The sequence below is a fragment of the Cololabis saira genome, chromosome 15 (genome assembly GCF_033807715.1).
Source record: "Cololabis saira isolate AMF1-May2022 chromosome 15, fColSai1.1, whole genome shotgun sequence".
NCBI classification, from domain to species: Eukaryota; Metazoa; Chordata; class Actinopteri; order Beloniformes; family Belonidae; genus Cololabis; species Cololabis saira.
Window position 1 is genome coordinate 42382766 of NC_084601.1, and position 20140 is coordinate 42402905.

Consider the following 20140-nt stretch of genomic DNA (forward strand, 5'->3'; position numbering starts at 1 on the left):
TAATTACACTTCAATGACCATGTAGTTACCTTGTATTTACTTTACATTTCATGGATAACTACCGGGTATTTACCCATTCATTATTGATTTATGTATTATCAATGGATTGGTGCATGTACCCCCGAGGGTGTAAATGACTCTTTTGACCTTGTAATTAACCTGATAGTTACCATGTTTTACCTGGCAATTGGCATGTACTTACCTTGTAGTTACTTGCCCAGTAATTATATTTCCTAAGTATTTACCCAATAAGTACAGACATTTTTACCTGGCTTTTACTCAGTAATTAAAGTGAAACTGGACTGTAAAAGAAAGCGTGTGTTGTTTCCATAATATTACCTGGTAATTGTAGATTATAATTATACTTCTATATTATACCCGGGGGGTAAAAATGATCACAAGAACGGTGAGTAGAGATCCCAGAACCACACGGGGACCTAGTGAATGACCTGCAGAGAGCTGGGACCAGAGTAACAAAGGAACCGTCAGTAACAAATACGCCGCCAGCGACTCAGATCCTGCAGGGCCAGACGTTCCCCCTGCTGAAGCCAGTACAAGTCCAGGCCCGTCTGAAGTTTGCTAGAGAGCATTTGGATGATCCAGAAGAGGATTGGGAGAATGTTATATGGTCAAATGAAACCAAAATAGAACTTTTTGGTGGAAACACAACTTGTCGTGTTTGGAGGAGAAAGAAAGCTGAGTTGCATCCAAAGAACACCAAACCTACTGTGAAGCACGGGGGTGGAAACATCATGTTTTGGGGAGGTTTTTCTGCAAAGGGACCAGGACGACTGATCCGTTATTTGCAAATACATTCTTTTAAAATCAGGCAATGTGATTTTCTGATTTTTTTCTTCATTTTGTCTCTCATATATATACAAACACACACTTACTTTGATCTACTTCAAATCATGTTTCTCTAGTTTGCCCTCTATGATTAGATTTGTGTTAATTAAACAACCTCAGACCGTGTCAGAAAAGGCTCTGTGGTGCAATGGTAGCGCGTCTGACTCCAGATCAGAAGGTTGTGTGTTCAACTCACATCAGGGTCATAATGAACTTTCAGTTTTTTTATTTATCCATCCTCACGAGTTCACCAACCAGACAAACTTTAGCTGCAACAGAAAACTTTGATATGAACCTGGAATTGTTCAAGTCTGCATAATCACCTGACTTGATGAAAGGAGGAACAAAAGATAATCTTTAAAAAAACGAATTTCATTTGTTTATCAGGAGACACAAGGCAAGTTTATTTGTATACCACATTTCATGTACAATTTAAAGTGATTTAATAGCAACATTTAAGATAAAAATATGTGTCAAAGTGATAAAGTAAAATCATCCAGTTTTAAAAAGTGTTAAAAAAAAGTAAAAAAGTTTATTGTTGAAAAATGTCGTTATTCTGTGGGTGCAAGGTCCAGGCTGCTGTCACTCATTGAAGGATCATAGAACCCCTCCCCCACCACACCCCTGGTTCTGCTGGATGTAGATCTTACTCATGTGCTCTTCCATGATGCCTATCACTTCTGAGAGCTTCTGCTATGAAAGGCATGTCTGGTATGATGGCTGAGCTGTTCAAGGTGCTGTGTTCAGGTCCTAGTATGTCTTAGGTTGGATTATCTCTCTTGACTTCAGGAGATTTAGGGGAACATATTTTGGTGTATAAAAGCGGATTTTACTACTTTATAGTTAGAAGCTGTAAAATGATAGTTTGTGTATCCAATTTACACAAATTGGGGGGGGGGTAAAACGAGACGAGGTAACTGAGAGGTTACAGAGGCCCTGTGGCTTAGTTGGTCAAAGCACCTGTCTAGTAAACAGGAGATCCTGGGTTCAAATCCCAGCAGAGCCTCTAAACTCATCTGTCTTTGGAGGAGAGAAAGATTAGAGATGTCTCATTCATTCATAGTTCAACTGTGGTGGTGAAATGGTAAAATGACATGTAGCTTAATAAAGGAAGAAAATCACATTGAAGATTTCTTAACCAAAGTTAATTCACACTTAAAGTTCTTCTAAGAGATGTGGACTGCTTGAGAGGGAGGTAATGTCTGGTTCTTCTCCTTTTAGTCACTTTAATGCTTTGCTGTTCTTCACTCGTGCCACAAGGTGGGGTACTCCTGCAATTCTTTTTGACCAAATGTGTATTTCTTTACGTGATGTGTCTGACAGTCAGTTACTTCCCAAGTTTGACCTCACTTAAAAAAGTCTCTACTTGGTTCGGGAGACTGTGCATGTAACTCAAGATGTTGTAAACCAGGATGGATCAAACATATACATGCATACATACATACGAAAAAGAAACCGTCACCATGAAGGCCGGTTAGCTCAGCAGGTCAGAGCGTGGTGCTAATAACGCCAAGGTCATGGGTTCAATCCCCATACTGGCCAGAATGTTCACCACTAAAACACGGGTTATCTTTGATATATACATATATATATATATATATGTGTGTGTATGTACATAGTGCAGATGAATAAATATTGTTATAAGGTGCAGGTCAGACATGAATGAATGATAATATATATTAAGAACAGATGAGATGTGACCATATGATTTACACAGATTTCAATTATAGTATATACATGGGTGATTGCAGTATTTACATGAGAGTAGAAGTATTTACAGCAGTGTGAGGAGGTAGTCCAGTGCAATTATATCACGTACCGTTGTGCAGAATAGTGCAAAGAGTCAGTGGCTGCTGGAACACACAAGACCTGCTTTAACTGAACCCATTTCAGGGCAGGTAACCATATATGGTAACTATAAAAGCGTTGTTTCACCTCCTTCATAGCTCTGTTACTTCACATAAAGCCAGGACAGTAGTGGAACAGGTTTGTGAACTAAATATATCCCAGTGAGGTGGAATCAAGCTGCTCCAGAGGAAGAACTTTTGTGTCAACAGGGTTTGTATAACAAGCTGAAGACATCGTTGGAGGTTCTGTGGCTTAGTTGGTCAAAGCACCTGTCTTGTAAACAGGAGATCCTGGGTTCAAATCCCAGCAGAGCCTCTTGAGAAAGCTGTAATCCAGTCAGGAGTAGGTACGAAGAGAGAGCTGTTCATTCAAATGTCAATGACAGTTGTCATTATCAAACCTCTCCAAGTCTATGGTCTCTTTCTAAGAGGATGCTGTAAAGCAATGGATGGCATACAACACGTGTCTAACTGAATATACATGCAAACATGCAACCGTTAATGTAGAAGTTGTTGTATAAGGTGAAGGACAAATGGAGGTAAGTAGCTTGGGATTTTGAAGAAACCATCAACAAACAGTTACTTTCCTGACATCATGACTGCTCACCTGCTCATGTGGCTGGTAAACTGTGACGTCTCCTGCAGCGTTGGTGGTTTAGTGGTCAGCATATCTGCTAGCAGTTGACCTGGGTTCAATTCCAGCCTATGCAGCAAACATGAGAGGGAGTTAAGAGTGAAGTTCTCTCTTTTTGGGGAAACTCAGCAGTCATTATGAACACGAGTTCTAGAGAGAGCTTTGTCTCTGTATTTCACCCTTTGTTTTTTATTTAATAGCTTGAGATGGACATTGAAAATAATCTGGTTGTTTCTTAAGAGTTAGAAATTGTGGTCAGCAGTTTATCCACCTGAACAGGGACTTGAAACCTGGACCCTCAGATTAAAAGTCTGATGCTCTACCAGCTGAGATACTCAGGTTATTGTCTGAATATTTAGTTTCTTCTTTTCTTCATATTTTTACAAATATAAGGCATTGGAAAGCCTTTACCACTCGGCCACAACAACCTGTCAGAGAACCTGCAGAACCAGAACATCTAGAGCCTTTTTTATTGTTGGATGATAATTCTTTATCACTGACACATATTTCTATCCTCATTTTTCAAATGTTTTAATGTAAAGCACTTTGAATTGTACATGGAATGTCTATTACAAATAAACTTCCCCTCGCTTTATAAACTTAGTAAATTCATTATGTTTAAAAGTCATCTTTATTTCATCCTTTCTTCAAGGCAGGTGATCCTGCAGACGTGAATAATTCTTGGTCCACGTAAAGTTAACAATGAAACATACGATCTTTAAAATGTGAAACTTTGTAAAATCCTCAGAGTTTAACTGGTAACCAGATTGGCCAGTATGGGGATTGAACCCATGACCTTGGCTTTATTAGCACCACGTTCTGACCTTTTTACACATTTATACAGACAGGTGGTCAGAGCGGGGACTGCAGCTCCTGAGGCTCTGGCCTGCAAACATGCACAGAAAAGAAAAGGAGCAGGGAGACCAGCACAACAAATGACAAGAACAATGGAGAACAATGATGATTAAGAGGGAACAACCAGAACGGAGGGTGGTGAACTGGTTTTACCACAGTTGAAAATGGTTTTGTGGAGCTGTGCTGCAGGTTTTCTACAAGTTACAGGAAAACAACAGGTGATTGAGCGGACACTTGTGTGAACTGCTTTATTGATAACCGGTGTGTCGCTACACTGGTGAGAATGGTCCAGGCAGGTTAGCTGTGAGCTAAGTACAGGAGCAAACCTCACACTAATGTTTCTGATTCAAACAAACACACATTTATTTCAGCTTTCAGCAGAGTGGTCCCTAAAGACTCCGTACTGCATCCTGCCATCAGCATTGTCCTCTAAAAGAGCCAAGGCTGACAGTGTGATTTGCAGTATACATTGTTTTGCACCAACCTTTAGTTTTATGGTTTTAAGTGTGTGTGTATATATATGAGAGACAAAATGAAAAAAAAAAAATATCAGAAAATCACATTGGCTGATTTTTAAAGAATGTATTTACAAATTATCGGATCAGTCGTCCTGAGGGGTATTCCAGGAAGCAGGTTCAACAAATTCCGAGTTTAAACCTGAATTCCGAGTTGACTTATCCTGAGATAGGAAAGTCGGAGTTTTCGGTTTCAGAACAGCGGAGTTAGTTCAATCAACTCTGAGTTTGTGAAGCTTGAGCTAAGCGCGTGCGTGAGGGATATAAAAAGCCATCATCAATGAAGCCCTGATACTACGATTCACCATGGCAACCAGCGATAAAAAGATCCACACTTTTTTTTTTTTAAACTTTATTTAACATTTCAATTTACAAAATCCCTTTGAGGAAACATTAGTTTGCATCTGAAGATCCACATACTTCACGCCACTGAAGTTAGAAGTGTTAATACGTGCGTATGGCGAGTATGAGAGCATATTTCAGAAAAAAAAACACGAAACAAGAGGACAGAATTGGCGTGGGAGAAAGTTGCTGCAGTCAATGTGTAAGTTTGAATGCAGCATTCATTTAACATTTAAGCACACTGTCTTATAATATTACAGATGAAAACAGTGGTGGAATGGTATTGAATAAAATTTTATTGTCATTTAGATCAGGGGCAGCCGCAACACCTCGGCTTCAGGGGAAAATGTAAAGTAATAAGTAGAAAAAAATACAACCCGATAAACGGGGGAGTGGTAGCCTAGTGGCTGCAGAAGTGGACTGGAGTCTGGAGGACCAGGTTCAAGCCCCCAGAATGCAACCCAGGTCAACCACCCTGGGCCCCTGAGCAAGGCCCTCAACCCCAACCGCTCCCCAGGCACCGTTTACATGGCAGCCCACTGCTCTCTAGTCTAATTAGAGATGGGTTAAATGCAGAGAAACAAATTCCACCAGCCTGGCTCTGTGGTCATTAATAATAATAAAGGTTTTTTTTAATTTTTTAACACATTTATGGATTTACTCTGTGTCTATTTGTATTGATTTATCCCATTACTTAATACATATAAAATAACTACAAATGCATATCAGAACAACATGATGGATTTCACTAGGTATTATCTTTCCCAACACTTGTATCCCCCTCATATCTTGAATGTCCCAGCGTCCCTGACGACTTACAAAAATGAAAAGGAAGCAGACAACCACGCAATTAAAAAAAAAAGAAAGAAAGCAAGTGATGAGTCTAATGTTGCCCCAGCAGCAGAAGATATTAACGAGGCTGTTATTAACGAGGCTGTAGCCAGTGATGGATTAATTATGCAAGTTCATCTTAAGGTAAGATATCAAATCACCCTACCCTCTTATAAATCTGTTTAAGGGAAATATTTGACTTTTTTTTTTACTCCCTCTCTCTCTCTCTCTCTCTCTCTCTAACCCCCCCCCCCCCCCCCCCCCTCCCTCTCCTTTTTGCATTTGGACTTTAACTGTTTGAAGTTAAACTGTGTTATTGTTGCACTGACATAGTGAATAAAATACGTTGCGTTTGTTAGATACGCTTTTTCTGCTCTCTATCTCTGCCACTTGCTGTCCGTGGTGCAGAAAACGGATGTGTATTGCGTAAAAGCCCATTGGCTGAATTGAGGGAGGAGACAGAGAGAAACTCAGGCTTTATTGAAGTAAACCTGCTAGCGAGCAGGTTAGGTTCAGAGGCTCAGTTGCCATAGTAACTGACTCAGAGTTTGAGTTAAATCGCTTTCTGGAACTGAAAACAAACTCAGACTTTTCACTTAACCCGCTTCCTGGAATACCCCTCTGGTCCCTTTGCAGAAAAACATCCCCAAAACATGATGTTTCCACCCCCTTGCTTCACAGTAGGTTTGGTGTTCTTTGGATGCAACTCAGCTTTCCTTCTCCTCCAAACACGACAAGTTGTGTTTCCACCAAAAAGTTCTATTTTGGTTTCATTTGACCATATAACATTCTCCCAATCCTTTTCTAGATCATCCAAATGCTCTCTAGCAAACTTCAGACGGGCCTGGACATGTACTGGCTTCAGCAGGGGGAACGTCTGGCCCTGTAGGATCTGAGTCCCTGATCGTAGATTGTTTTCTGGTAAAATAGCACTATATTTGGTACATTACTGTCTTTATTTCTTTTTACCTTGTCTGCAAACATAATAATGATTGATACCATGACGGTAGAAACCAAAGGTATATATATGTGCATTATTACTATATTTTAATATATATACATATATATACGCATACATATGCGTACACATACATAAATATACACATACAAACCCAGTGGTTTTTTTTTTTTTCTTTTTTTTTGGGGGGGGGGTGACGACATCCACTGCCAATCCAGGAAGCAGGAACACACAGAAACACACGTCAAGCACTGGAAATCTGCAACAAAAAACCACAAACAAAACACGAAACCGGCACGGAGCCAACCAAAACACGAACAGCAATCGACCCAAATCTTGAGATCTGATCGCAGTCTGAGCTAAGCTATCGCTACCGCTACCTAACTCCAAAAACTACAGAGCAAGCATGCAGGTGAACAAGCCAGTGTGTATGTCTATGTGTGTGTATGCGTGTATGTATATGATCATGTGTGTGTGTGTGTGTGTGTGTGTGTGTGTGTGTGTGTGTGTGTGTGTGTGTGTAATAAACCAAACAAAGCTCCACCTGAAGTGTATCTATAGTGGGGGAGGGGGGGGAGCAACCCCGCCACCCGCGAGACCAGAGGCCGACACGGAAGTACCCGGAACCCAGGCCACCAGCAACCCCACAGAGGGGAGAAGTAGGAGGGAGGCAACCCACCGCCTGGGACCCCACCGCCTGGGACCCCACCGCCTGGGACCCCCCCCCCCCGGCGGCGGCCGAGGGGGCCCGCGGGCGGTAGTGAAGACTTTATGAGCTTCTTTAACAGTAAAATCACGAGAATTAGAGAAGAAATCAGCCAGCCGGTTGTGGGCGTTTCTTCAGCTTTATCAACTTCCCTAGGCTCTGACTTGACTCTAGACTGTTTTGATCCTATAGACCTCCCTGAGCTGACTTCACTCGTCAATAGAGCTAAGTCTACCACATGTATGTTAGACCCCATCCCGACTCGACTATTCAAAAATGCTTTTTCTCTTATTGGTGCGACAATACTGGACCAAATCAACCTATCCCTAAGCTTAGGATATGTACCACAGGCTTTCAAAGTGGCAGTAATTAAACCTTTACTTAAAAAACCTTCTCTTGACCCAGACACCTTAGCTAATTATAGGCCAATTTCCAACCTTCCATTTGTATCTAAAATTCTGGAAAAGGCAGTTTCAAGCCAGTTATGTGAAGAAATGATCTGTTTGAAGTCTTTCAGTCAGGGTTCAGAATGCATCATAGCACAGAGACAGCACTGGTTCGAGTCACGAATGACCTCCTTATGGCCTCAGATAAGGGATTAGTGTCCATATTGGTTATACTGGACCTCAGTGCTGCTTTTGACACTATAGATCATGGCATTTTACTGCACAGGTTAGAGCATGTTGTTGGGATTAAAGGGACAGCTCTACGTTGGTTTAAATCATATCTATCTGACAGGTTCCAGTTTGTTCATGTACATGAGGTTTCTTCAGAACAGTCAAGGGTCTGTTATGGTGTTCCGCAGGGTTCAGTGCTAGGGCCAATCTTGTTCAGTTTATACATGCAGCCGTTGGGAAGTATAATCCAGAATCACGGCATACACTTTCATTGTTATGCTGATGATACGCAGCTCTACTTGTCTATGAAGCCGGATGAAACAGAACCGTTAGTTAAACTTCAGGCATGTCTTAGGGACATCAAGGACTGGATGTCCATAAATTTCTTGCTTCTAAATTCAGATAAAACAGAGGTTATCATTCTTGGTCCAGAGCATTTTAGGAAGGGATTAGATGGTGTTGCTATGGCTTCCAGTGCAACTGTGAGAAACCTTGGTGTTGTTTTCGATCAGGATTTGTCGTTTAAACCATATGTTAATCAGGTTTGTAAAATAGCATTTTTCCATGCTCCGTAATATTGCAAAAATTAGGAAAATCCTCTCGCAGAGTGATGCAAAAAAAAAACTAGTTTATGCGTTTGTATCTTCTAGACTGGATTACTGTAATGTGTTGTTAGCAGGATGTCCAAGTAATTTTCTGAATAGGCTCCAGCTGATCCAGAATGCAGCAGCACGAGTACTGACAGGAATTAGCAGGAGAGACCACGTCTCTCCAGTGTTAGCGTCGCTCCATTGGCTACCTGTAAAATTCAGAATCCAATTTAAAATTTTATTTCTTGCATATAAAGCCCAAAACGGCTTAGCTCCGCAGTATTTACAAGACCTGATAGTGCCTTATGTTCCTGGCAGAGCTCCCCGCTCTCAGAGTGCAGTATCTAAATGTAGATTTGGAGGGCAGGCGTTCTGCTATCAGGCACCATTACTATGGAACCAACTTCCAATCTGGGTTAAGGAGGCTGACACCACCTCCACCTTTAAAACTAAACTTAAAACCTTTCTCTGTCTCTGTCTGTTCTAGTAAAGCCTATAGTTAGTGTTTAGTAAACCTCTAGCTGGTGTTGGTAAATCTCTAGGTAGTGTAAACTCTAGTGTGTTAGAGTCAGTATTCATAGTTGCAGCTATAGAACAAGACTATAATAGTTAGTCTCAAATATAGCTTCGTGGTAGATATGCTGCTATAGGCTTATGCTGCAGGGGGGCACCGACATGATCCGCTGGGCGGTGCCTCTCACCCTTCTTCTCCTCTCCTTTTCCCTTCCTCTCTTCTCCATTTCCATTTTTATCTATTATAAATATCTCATGGCTATTGTTTTTGTCCATCGTTCCTGTAGTTTCTTGTGCCGGCCCCCCTTTTTTCTCTTTTGTGCATGTTTGCAGGCCGGAGCCTAGGGAGCTGCGTTCTGGCCTGCGGTCCCGGTCCCCCCCACCCATCCCCGATCATCCCATTGCTGCTTCTACCTGCCTACGTGGATGTCTGCTGTGTGCTGCTGACGCCCCCCCCCCCCCTCCCTCTCCTCTGATCATCCCGTTGCTGCTTCCACATGACTGCTGTGTGCTGCTGACATCCCGACTCCCCCAGTCTGACCTTCGGCAGGAGAGTCCCCCCTTATGAGCCTGGTCCTGCTCAAGGTTTCTTCCCTTCTAAAGGGGAATTTTTCCTGGCCACTGTTTGGCTTAAGGCTTTTCTCCCACTATGGGAGTTTTTACCTGCCATTTTTTATGTAATAATTGCTCGGGGGTTTATGTTTATGTTCATGTTCTGGATCTCTGGAAAGTGTCTAGAGACGACATCTGTTGAATTAGACGCTACATAAATAAAATTGAATTGAATTAAAATGCTCATAAAAACATTTTGTCACTCTTGGTAGAGTAGAATATTTCTCATATCTTTTCTCATCATTTGTATTGTGCTGGCCGATCGGGACGGCTGACTTCCTCATTCTGCGCTGGGTGAGGGGATGGTGGGGTGGACTGGACTTGTGGGTGTATATGTAAGTGGAAATGCGTGCATCTGTTTATTATATATATATATATACATATAAATGCTTTAATGCATCTAGAAGTATTTGTGTGAGAATTCCCGAAATGAATAAGATTGTACAAGGTAAATAATGTATGCTTTTATGTATAGATGAATACAGGGACTCGTGGTAAATAGTGTTTATATAGAGGGACATGTTCCTGCAAATGGCAATAATCACCCAGGTATGGGCAAATGTATATTTGTGTATACCACAATATGTTTATACTGTGTAAAATTCTTAATATTAATTTGTGTAACTTCTCAATACATCAAGATTTTTGACATCTAATAACAAGGGTCTGTGTGAAAACATGGTATTGAGTTCAGTAGGGTAGGAGAAGTTTTTTTTACTTCTTCTTACTTATTTTTGAACATGTCAAAACTTCTGCGGCTTCAAACAAAAAATCTCTTGCATTCTTTGTTCAAGTATGTTCGAGCATGTTACTTACACTACCATCGTGTTCAAAATAAAGACATTTGAATTGAATTCTTGTACTTCATTTTCTAAATCTGGTTATAACTGAATAGCTCTTACAACTGTAAGAATCTGCTGCTTTTTAAAAAAAAAATATAAAAAATCTTTCCCACAATCTAACCACCAGAATTATTTATTTCAAATTAACTAAACTAAATTGGTGCCTTTTAACTGAACTCTCAAAATAAATGATATCAGCAATAATAATAAGCTTTATTAAGGACACAGGGTCCATAGCACAACAGACAAAGGGTACAAAAAATAAGGATAAAATCCACAGTAATCACATATCACATGACATTTACATAAAGGCTGAGACGCCAATGATTCCAGATTCTGGAGAAGAACCTGACTGAGCTCTGTGCAGGGTTAGTCAGTTTGAAAACACCGACACTGACAAACAGCTGACTTGCACTGCTCCAGCGTGGAACCTTGAGCAACAGCCTCATCCCATCATTGTAGGCTACATACAGTTTCTGCATACTGGTCTTTTTATAGCGACGCCACAAGTGAGCAGTATACATGGGGGTACAATAGGCTCTAAAAAGTGCAGCCTTCACAGGTACAGAGCACGCACCAAATTTGCGTACAAGTGTGTTCGCTTGCACATACAATGCACAACACTGTCTATAAATGTCCCCATCATCGGACAGGTCGTCATTAATGTAGTGTCCCAAGTATTTAATCTCATTGCACACTTTGAGGACAGTGCCTGACAAAAAGAAGTCAGGAAATGACAGTTTGCTGTCCTCTTTGGTCCTGACGATCATTATGTTGCTTTTTTTTGCATTATAGAGAATGTCAAAGTCGAGGCCATATTGTGAGCAGACCCTCAGTAGCTGTTGAAGACCAGCACCATATGGTGAAAAAACAACTAAATGATCAGCGTACAAAGATCACAAATGTACACTTTTTATCCAGTGTGAATACGTTGATGTCTCATCAAATAACCTTCCTGGGCAAAAGCCACTCCACACTGATCACATCTGTAAGGCTTGTCTCCAGTGTGAATAAGTTGATGTCTCATCAAATAACCTTCCTGGGCAAAAGCCACTCCACACTGATCACATCTGTAAGGCTTGTCTCCAGTGTGAATAAGTTGATGTCTCGTCAAATAACCTTCCTGGGCAAAAGCCGCTCAGCACTGGTCGCATCTGTAAGGCTTGTCTCCAGTGTGAATACGTCGGTGACTCGTTAGGTGGCTTTGCTGGGCAAAAGCAACTCTACACTGATCACATCTGTAAGGCTTGTCTCCAGAGTGAATACGTTGGTGTCGCTTTAGATCACCTTGCTGGGCAAAAGCCGTTCCACACTGATCGCATCTGTAAGGCTTGTCTCCAGTGTGAATACGTTTATGTCTCGTCAAATGACCTTGGAGGGAAAAAGCCACCCCACACTGATCACACCTGTAAGGCTTATCTCCAGTGTGAATACGTTGGTGAGTCGTTAGGTTACTTTGCTGGGCAAAAGCTGCTCCACACTGATCGCATCTGTAAGGCTTGTCTCCAGTATGAATACGTTGGTGAGTCGTCAAATCACCTTGCCGGGCAAAAGCCGCTCCACACTGATCACACCTGTAAGGCTTGTGTCCAGTGTGAATACGTTGGTGACTCGTCAAATCACCTTGCCGGGCAAAAGCCACTCCACACTGATCGCATCTGTAAGGCTTGTCTCCAGTGTGAATACGTTGGTGACTCGTTAGGTGACTTTGCTGGGTAAAAGCCGCTCCACACTGATCACATCTGTAAGGCTTGTCTCCAGAGTGAATACGTTGGTGTCGCTTTAGATCACCTTGCTGGGCAAAAGCCGCTCCACACTGATCACATCTGTAAGGCTTGTCTCCAGTGTGAATACGTTGATGTCTCGTCAAATGACCTAGCTGGGTAAAACCCATTCCACACTGATCACACCTGTAAGGCTTGTGTCCAGTGTGAATACGTTGGTGACTCGTCAAATGACCTTGCTGGGCAAAAGCGACTCCACACTGATCGCATCTGTAAGGCTTGTCTCCAGTGTGAATACGTTGGTGACTCATCAAATGACCTTGCTGGGCAAAAGCAACTCCACACTGATCGCATCTGTAAGGCTTGTCTCCAGTGTGAATACGTTGGTGTCGCTTTAGATGCTCTTGTCTGGTAAAAGCTGCACCACACTGATCACAGCTGTATGGTTTATCACCAGTGTGAGTTTTCTTATGGATCTTCAGGTTTGATGAAATGGTGAAGACTTGCTCGCAATGATCACAGCAGTATCTTTTGGGTCTTCCTTTATGATTCTGTAATAGAGAAGATGACTTACATTATCTTGGCTGCATTATCAAAAGCCTTTTCAGTTTCAAGTATGGAGCTAGAACAGTCTCATAATTCACAAATGCACACACCGATCCACAAATGCACAGGACAAGATTCACAAATTCACACGTGCGTAGGACAAGATACACAAATTTATTTTTGATGCACACACAAATATAAGATGATTTACAAACTTTTTTTGTTTGTGAGCTGAGCTGGATTTGCGTGTGACTTTTGAGACTTCCCTGAAGTGACTCGATTCACAAATGCGTTTTTTTTTAAACACGGAAGGATCTGCAACCAATCAGATATCTTCCTTTGTTTCAGCCAATCATAAGAGCGCACCCCACGTGGGGGACGATTTACTCGTAAACCAATCAGATTAAAGAGCGGAAACACCTGCTGTTTGAGCTGCCTCACGCCGTTGGCTTAGAAAAGTGATTCAATATTTCGAGTTGGTGGAGTAAAGATAAATAAACAAGACAGCAAAATAGGGATGGAGAGGAGATCACTGCTCTGCTTTTCTTGTGATCTCGGTAAAGAAAACAGCGCGATCGGAGATGGTTTGTCGGGCCGTTCAACCAGAGCTGCCGGGAGGCTGGAGAGCTCCAAGTCCTGCCGATGCAGCAAATGATGATGAGAAACAGCAGAGATATTTATGTATGTATCACCACCCACCCGCCCCACTAGGTAATGAAGCCTATCGGGGACCAGAGAGAATGCAGTTCTGCCGAATGATGTTTAGTGGAGGCAGATATTATCTCATTACTGATGTGATTTAACAGAAAATTCCTAAATTGATTAATACATAGATTGGATTTTTTTTTTCCAGTTCATTAGAATGGTTTTCTTTGCGATACATAAGGCAAGTGAGCCAGGTTAGATTCCATGTGGATGTGCTCAAGTGACCTAGTATACATAGTGTGGGGCACACTGTAATTGAGCCATGTGGATAAATCCTCACATCTCCATCCAGAACTTCTGTACCGGTGCACAAAACAATGAAGCATGCATATAATTATCAGGGGTGTTCTCTGTACACTGTGAGCAGATATTAGAGGTCGCAAAACCCATCTGGAACATCCTTTGTCCTGTATAATGTATTCTGTAAAGAACTTTATACTGTATAAGTTTGGATTCTTGGTCATAGTGAAATTATTTAAACATATTTGTGACCAAGAGAATTGGTCATTGTTAAGAGAGAGGTCAGCCGCCCTTTTGGAAATCGGAAGAGAGACTATCTATTTTGGACATTAACTTGTAGTCGCGATGGTAATTTTGGGGTGCTTAGATTAAGTAACCATGTTCTTAGCGGGAAGTTGCAGATCCAGTTGGTTGAGTTTTTTTTTTATTATTATGGACTTAAGTTGTTGGTATTCTTAAAATGTGTTACTGCTAATTCCATATTGAACAGTGAGTGTGTTAAAAGGTACAAAATGTCCACTTATGATTATATGTTGTCCAGATGGGTGTGCGATCACATGGTAAAAGTGAGACTTTGGCTATTTTAAGGAATTCCCACCAGGCTGTCAGAGTTGAGCTAATATTAATGCTTTTAAAGCATTTATGATATCTAATATTTTGACTGATTGACTGATGAGATTTCCAAATCATTGCAAAACACTTGTTCTGAATCCAGCCATTGATTAGGGAGTGGTTTTTGCACCATTTTAAGATATACTGTAACTTATTAACCAAGAAATAATACTGGAAGTTGGGTAAGTCTAAGCCTCCACAGTCTTTGGATTTTTGTAATGTCTTTAAGCTAATACGTGGTGTTTTATTTTTCCACAGGAATGTTGACACGTATAAATCCAGTGACTTAAACCAAGAAGGAAGGGGGTTTGAATGGTATCGGGTAAGATTAGGGCTGCAGCTATCGAATATTTTAGTAATCGAGTATTCTACTGAAAATTCCATCGATTAATCGAGTAATCGGATAAAACATATTTTTGTTTAGTTAACCCGTTCTTATGCAGAGGCCCGCCCTTGCCCCGTCCAGCCCATATCCGGTGCACACTCACTCCAAAATTTACAAAACTATGTCATTTACAAATCTTGTACAAACCAAAGGTCTATTAGATCAGTGATTCTTAACCATAAAAAAATCTGTTTTGTACGTGTGGGCCGCGGGGGCCGCGGGACTGCATAGCAACTCCCAACCAAATGAGGAGAAGACACTCAGCAAGCTGTACGTGTAATAGTGAAGGGAGAAAAAAATAAATGTTGTGTCCTGAAAATGCCCTGGATTCCCAAAACACAGCTTTAGTTTTTAGTCAGCCACGCACCTGCTGTTTATCATAGCAAATGCCTGTTTTTCTGTGAGAAAGAGCCTGGTTCGCACAGGATTTCGGTCCCGTGTGAGCCGAAACTTATTTTGAGAGCTTGCGCGGCGTGGTCATTTATCCCGATGCGTCCCCGCGGCCGGGGAGGTCGGTGCTGCTCGGGCGGCGGCTCCGTCGTTTACTGCTGGGGGATTGTAGATGTAGATGCAGGGCTGATGTGTCTGCTGGACTGGACTGTTGTTCGGGCTTGCAAAAGCGTTTGGAAAGTGACACGGCTGCAGCACGGCCATGAGAGCTGCGGGCTCTGCCCGTCGCAGCTGATCAGGCTCGGATGAAATCCGACACGCGCAGTCCTGACAACCTATTATGTGAAGCAGCTTTCTCCACAATGAACATAATTAAAACTAAATCAGTGTTTCCCCTAGAATTTTCAGGCCCGGTGGTACCCACCGAAAAAATCCTAAACAGACGAGGCGCGTGGGACGGCATATTGGACATGTGATATGCAGCAATATAACAAAGTTTTACATTAAAAATCATTGTAGGCCTATATTGGTGAATGATATCACTTCAATGAAATCATTAGTCTTGATCTAACCTTTAACCAAAGTGTCATCGGCCTGAAAGGCTGAAGTGTGCTGGTCTGACCCCATATGAGCATTGAGCACATCTTTTCTATATATTTCAGAGGGATCTCTATAAAAAGCTTGTGCTGACGGCATATGCCACAAAACATCCCTATCCACAATTGAGATTATATCAGTTATAAATAATTTAAACATTGTAGAAGATTTTTTTTCCCGTTTGGTTATAACAGAGTTACATGCATTTGACTGGGGGAAAAATTAACCTTTAGTGGTTCTAGTGGAAAGACAATCTATTGTCTGTGTTATTTTCATCATTATTGCTTACCAAAAAAAGAAGCTCAATCAGTGTTCCACTCCCGCCCCTCCCGCAAAACTGAAAATGAATTCATGCCCGCATGGCGCACAATAAAGATGCATTGATTTAGTGTCTTCTCCAGTCCCGCAAGAGAAATGTCCAGACAAATCTATCTGATCTAATGTTAACATGATCATTGTGGAGTTTGATGGATAATTGACAGTTCATAGGCACCTGACTGAAAGTTAGATGCAAATCCATCATTGTCATCAGCACACAAGCCTTTTTTCTCCTTTCGCGCTGCATCAATTATGTGATTGAGGTTATAGCAACGAGAGTAGCTGTGAGTGGCTCAAATAATACTAATAAATAACATAAAATAAACAAAGTTTAGAATGAAACGAATTAATTTAACAAATGAATCGCTTGGCCACTACATTGCTGTGGAGGGAGAGAATGTTTCTGACCGACTGCGGTCCCGTGCGTCTCTCTTCCAAGATGCGCCACAGACACTAAACGCAGTTTCTCCAAATATCTGACTTAAAGGAGCTTGAGGCTCCTTTTAAGAAATGAGACTCTCTAGCGCCACCCTTCACCACGACAGCCGTTGGGGGTACTGCAGCCAACAGTGAAGCCGGCATGGGAGAACGGGGAGAACGTGCATCCAGCGTCATGTGACGTCACATCCGCAGGACAGCGCGGGAAAATCGGGACCGAATTGCAGCACATTTTGCAGCACACAGCCTGTTCAAGGCAACGGAGAGATACACTAGAGGGCTCATTCTTTTGGGTTTGGAACGCTTCATCTGACATTATTACTGGAAAACTTAAAATGTATACAGATTTTTTTCATAAATCTTGCCACAATCCGGCCTCAAGCTCCTTTAACTTAATACTTTGTCAGGCATAACGTTAAAGCTTTCTTTTAAAGCCAAAATACGTTTAATATGTTACCAAGGCGGGTCCGTTTCGTTCAACACTCCAATGTGCTTTCTCTTCAAATGCATTACCCACGTGCTCCCGTGAAAAGCAACGTCGGCTTTGCAAACCTTGCAAATAATCTTTTTATTCACTGTATCGAGGCTAAAATGCTCCCAAACTTTTTTTAAATTTTTTATCAAAGTTTTATTACCCGCAGCTGCACTGAGACGTTGTTGTGCATGCGCGACTCGACAGAGATTGTATTGAAGTGAGACGCCTCACTCCATTGGAAAAACACGTCTGGCGACAATTGTCGACAATGGAATTCATTGTCGACAATTTTGATCGTCGATTTTTGTCGACAACGTCGACGAATCGTTGCAGCCCTAGCCTACAATGATTCTTAATGTAAAACTTTGTTATATTGCTACATGTCCAATATGCCGTCCCACGCGCCTCGTCTGTTTAGGATTTTTTCGGTGGGTACCACCGGGCCTGAAAAAAATTCTAGGGGAAACACTGTATACCAGAGGTGTGGACTCGAGTCATGTGACTTGGACTCGAGTCAGACTCGAGTCATGAATTTGATGACTTTAGACTCGACTTGACAAAATGTTAAAAGACTTGCAACTCGACTTGGACTTTAACAACAATGACTCGTGACTTCACTTGGACTTGGGCCCTTTGACTCGAGAAGACTTGCTACTTTCACCAAAACACAAAGATTAAAAAGTATGTTAATAACGAACGCGCTCTCACTCTCTCTCTCTGTGTGTGTGCGTTCGTGTGTGCATTTGTGTGTGTGCGAGCTGGCGCAGCATCCAATCAGATTAGAGCCACGTTGCGACAGCAGCCAATCAAATTGCAGGACAACCAATGAAGAAGAAATTGAAACCAAAGCGCCAGTTTTTAAAAATGATACCGAAGGTAATTTCGTTTGGGTACAAAAAATACGAGGTAGTGAACAAAAAACGAATTGCAGTGTGCAAAACATGCGGGTCGAAGATTACAGACGGAGAGGCAACAACTTCCAACTTCGTCCGACATCTGAAGCTGCACAAAGAACGGTAAGTGGAGCTGGCGAGCTCATGCTCAGCTAACGTTACTTTATCTGCTAAGTAAAGTAACTTTGCTAGTTGTAGTTAATGATGCTGTACTGGTAACGTTACATTACAAACACGGTAATCTGTTGCGTTGCGTTGCGGCTTTAACCAGCGCTGCAAAGCCTCAGCTTCGAAGGTAACGCAAAGTTCACGTTACTGCATGGATTTACAGTGTATGCAATTCAGATGGAGTGTTTTCAGCTTCAGTCTGATAGTCAGTGCATCCAGTAGGCCTAATACTACACGGCTGGCTAAGCAGTGGTAGTCATTATTTTTGCTTTAAAAAAATCAATAAAAATTCATAAATGTCTTAACACTGTACACAATTAAATTAATAGTAAGACAATGTTAAGATCAGTACTGGAGTTGAGGGGGGATGAGGGGGGATGGCATCCCCCCCTGAAATAAAAACGGCCCAAATCATCCCCCTGTAAAACTTCCATCCCTCCTTTCCATCCCTTATGTCATTTAATCAATGAATGTGGTTTTACTGCTATTTCAACATTTAGAGTCATCACCAGAAAAATAACTTATTTGACAATTTTCACTGTTTCAAGTACATTTTCATTTGAAATAAGTAGGAAAATCTGCCAGTGGGACAAGATTTATCTTCTCATTACAAGCAAAAAAAATAGTTCCCCTGTTCCCCTGGGTTCGAGCCCCGGAATATCAAACCTGAGCGGGTCAAACAGCAGCTTTTAACGATACATGGTTGTCTTTATATCTATATCTTTATATATTTATATCTATGTATCGCAGCAGCTCCACGGGGCGTCTACGTTTATATGTCTATGGTTTGTAGAGCAACATTTGCTAATAAAGTTTTTAAATAAACGCTCCATAACCCGGAAGTGCTGCCACCATGATTTACGTGAGGTGCGGCCGCGGTGCATTGTGGGAGCCGCGGTTAGCACCACGTGTTGTTGTTGTTGTTGTAGCCGCTGCTAAAAGCTGCTGTTTGACCTGCTCAGGTTTGATATTCCGGGGCTCGAACCCCCGACACACCGAGGATCATGGCGTCCACCGCGGCAGGGAAGCAGCGGATCCCCGAGGTGGCGAAGGTACGAAACCCGGAGCTTAGGGAAGCTAAGCTAAGCTAAGCTAAGCTAAGCTAAGCAGGGTTTGGACAGGGCACGGGTTTTAGTCATGAAGTCTTAGCGTTTTAAACTGTTTCTGTGTCAAACTGGGGCTGGTGTCGGGCTCACATTCATATGAATTAGTGGAATCAGTTCTTATTGATGGATTAATTCAGTTTAATTAGTTTAATCCACACTAGGGTTTCCACCTTTCACAAATAGAAATAAGGGACGCCCTGATTTCAGCAGCGCAGGAGCAAAAAAAAAGCCCCAAAACTTCTAAACTGCATAAAAATGTGTTTATTTTATATGAAAAAACTAAATGCTTTGATTTAAAGTTTAAAGTGCTTTAATAGCGTTGAACTTTCATGACTGTATAGACAGAAAAACCATATAGTAACTGAAATATCCTCCTATGTATGTATGTATGTATGTATGTATGTATGTATGTCCACATCAGCCCAGATGTAGAATATACAGGTGAAGAATATGGTTTAAAAGTTAATTTATTTCAATAATTCAACTAGAATATGCTGTAAAGGTTAATTTATTTCAATAATTCAACTAGAATATGGTGTAAAATTTATTTCAATAATTCAACTAGAATATGGTGTAAAAGTGTATTTATTTCAATAATTCAACTAGAATATGGTGTAAAAGTTAATTTATTTCAATAATTCAACTAGAATATTGTGTAAAACGAATTTATTTCAATGATTCAACTAGAATATGGTGTAAAATTTAATTTATTTCAATAATTCAACTAGAATATGGTGTAAAAGTTTATTTCAATAATTCAACTAGAATATCGTGTAATAACGAATTTATTTCAATAATTCAGCTAGAATATGGTGTAAAAGTTAATTTATTTCAA

The 20140-nt window shown here is 41.3% G+C and overlaps 5 non-coding genes and 1 pseudogene across 5 annotated transcripts; 4 read left to right on the forward strand and 2 right to left on the reverse strand.

The window, feature by feature from the left end:
* Window positions 1–980: 980 nt before the first annotated feature.
* On the forward strand, window positions 981–1052 carry trnaw-cca (transfer RNA tryptophan (anticodon CCA)). Its single transcript has one exon. It is a non-coding gene; the product is annotated as a tRNA-Trp (tRNA).
* A 726-nt stretch (window positions 1053–1778) lies between these two features.
* Window positions 1779–1852, forward strand: trnat-agu (transfer RNA threonine (anticodon AGU)). The gene has a single exon. It is a non-coding gene; the product is annotated as a tRNA-Thr (tRNA).
* Window positions 1853–2314: 462 nt separating this feature from the next.
* trnai-aau (transfer RNA isoleucine (anticodon AAU)) lies at window positions 2315–2388 on the forward strand. The gene has a single exon. It is a non-coding gene; the product is annotated as a tRNA-Ile (tRNA).
* Window positions 2389–2935: 547 nt separating this feature from the next.
* On the forward strand, window positions 2936–3009 carry trnat-ugu (transfer RNA threonine (anticodon UGU)). Its single transcript has one exon. It is a non-coding gene; the product is annotated as a tRNA-Thr (tRNA).
* A 586-nt stretch (window positions 3010–3595) lies between these two features.
* On the reverse strand, window positions 3596–3668 carry trnak-uuu (transfer RNA lysine (anticodon UUU)). Its single transcript has one exon. It is a non-coding gene; the product is annotated as a tRNA-Lys (tRNA).
* A 7953-nt stretch (window positions 3669–11621) lies between these two features.
* Window positions 11622–17328, reverse strand: LOC133460957 (zinc finger protein 665-like; annotated as a pseudogene).
* Between the last annotated feature and the right edge of the window lie 2812 nt (window positions 17329–20140).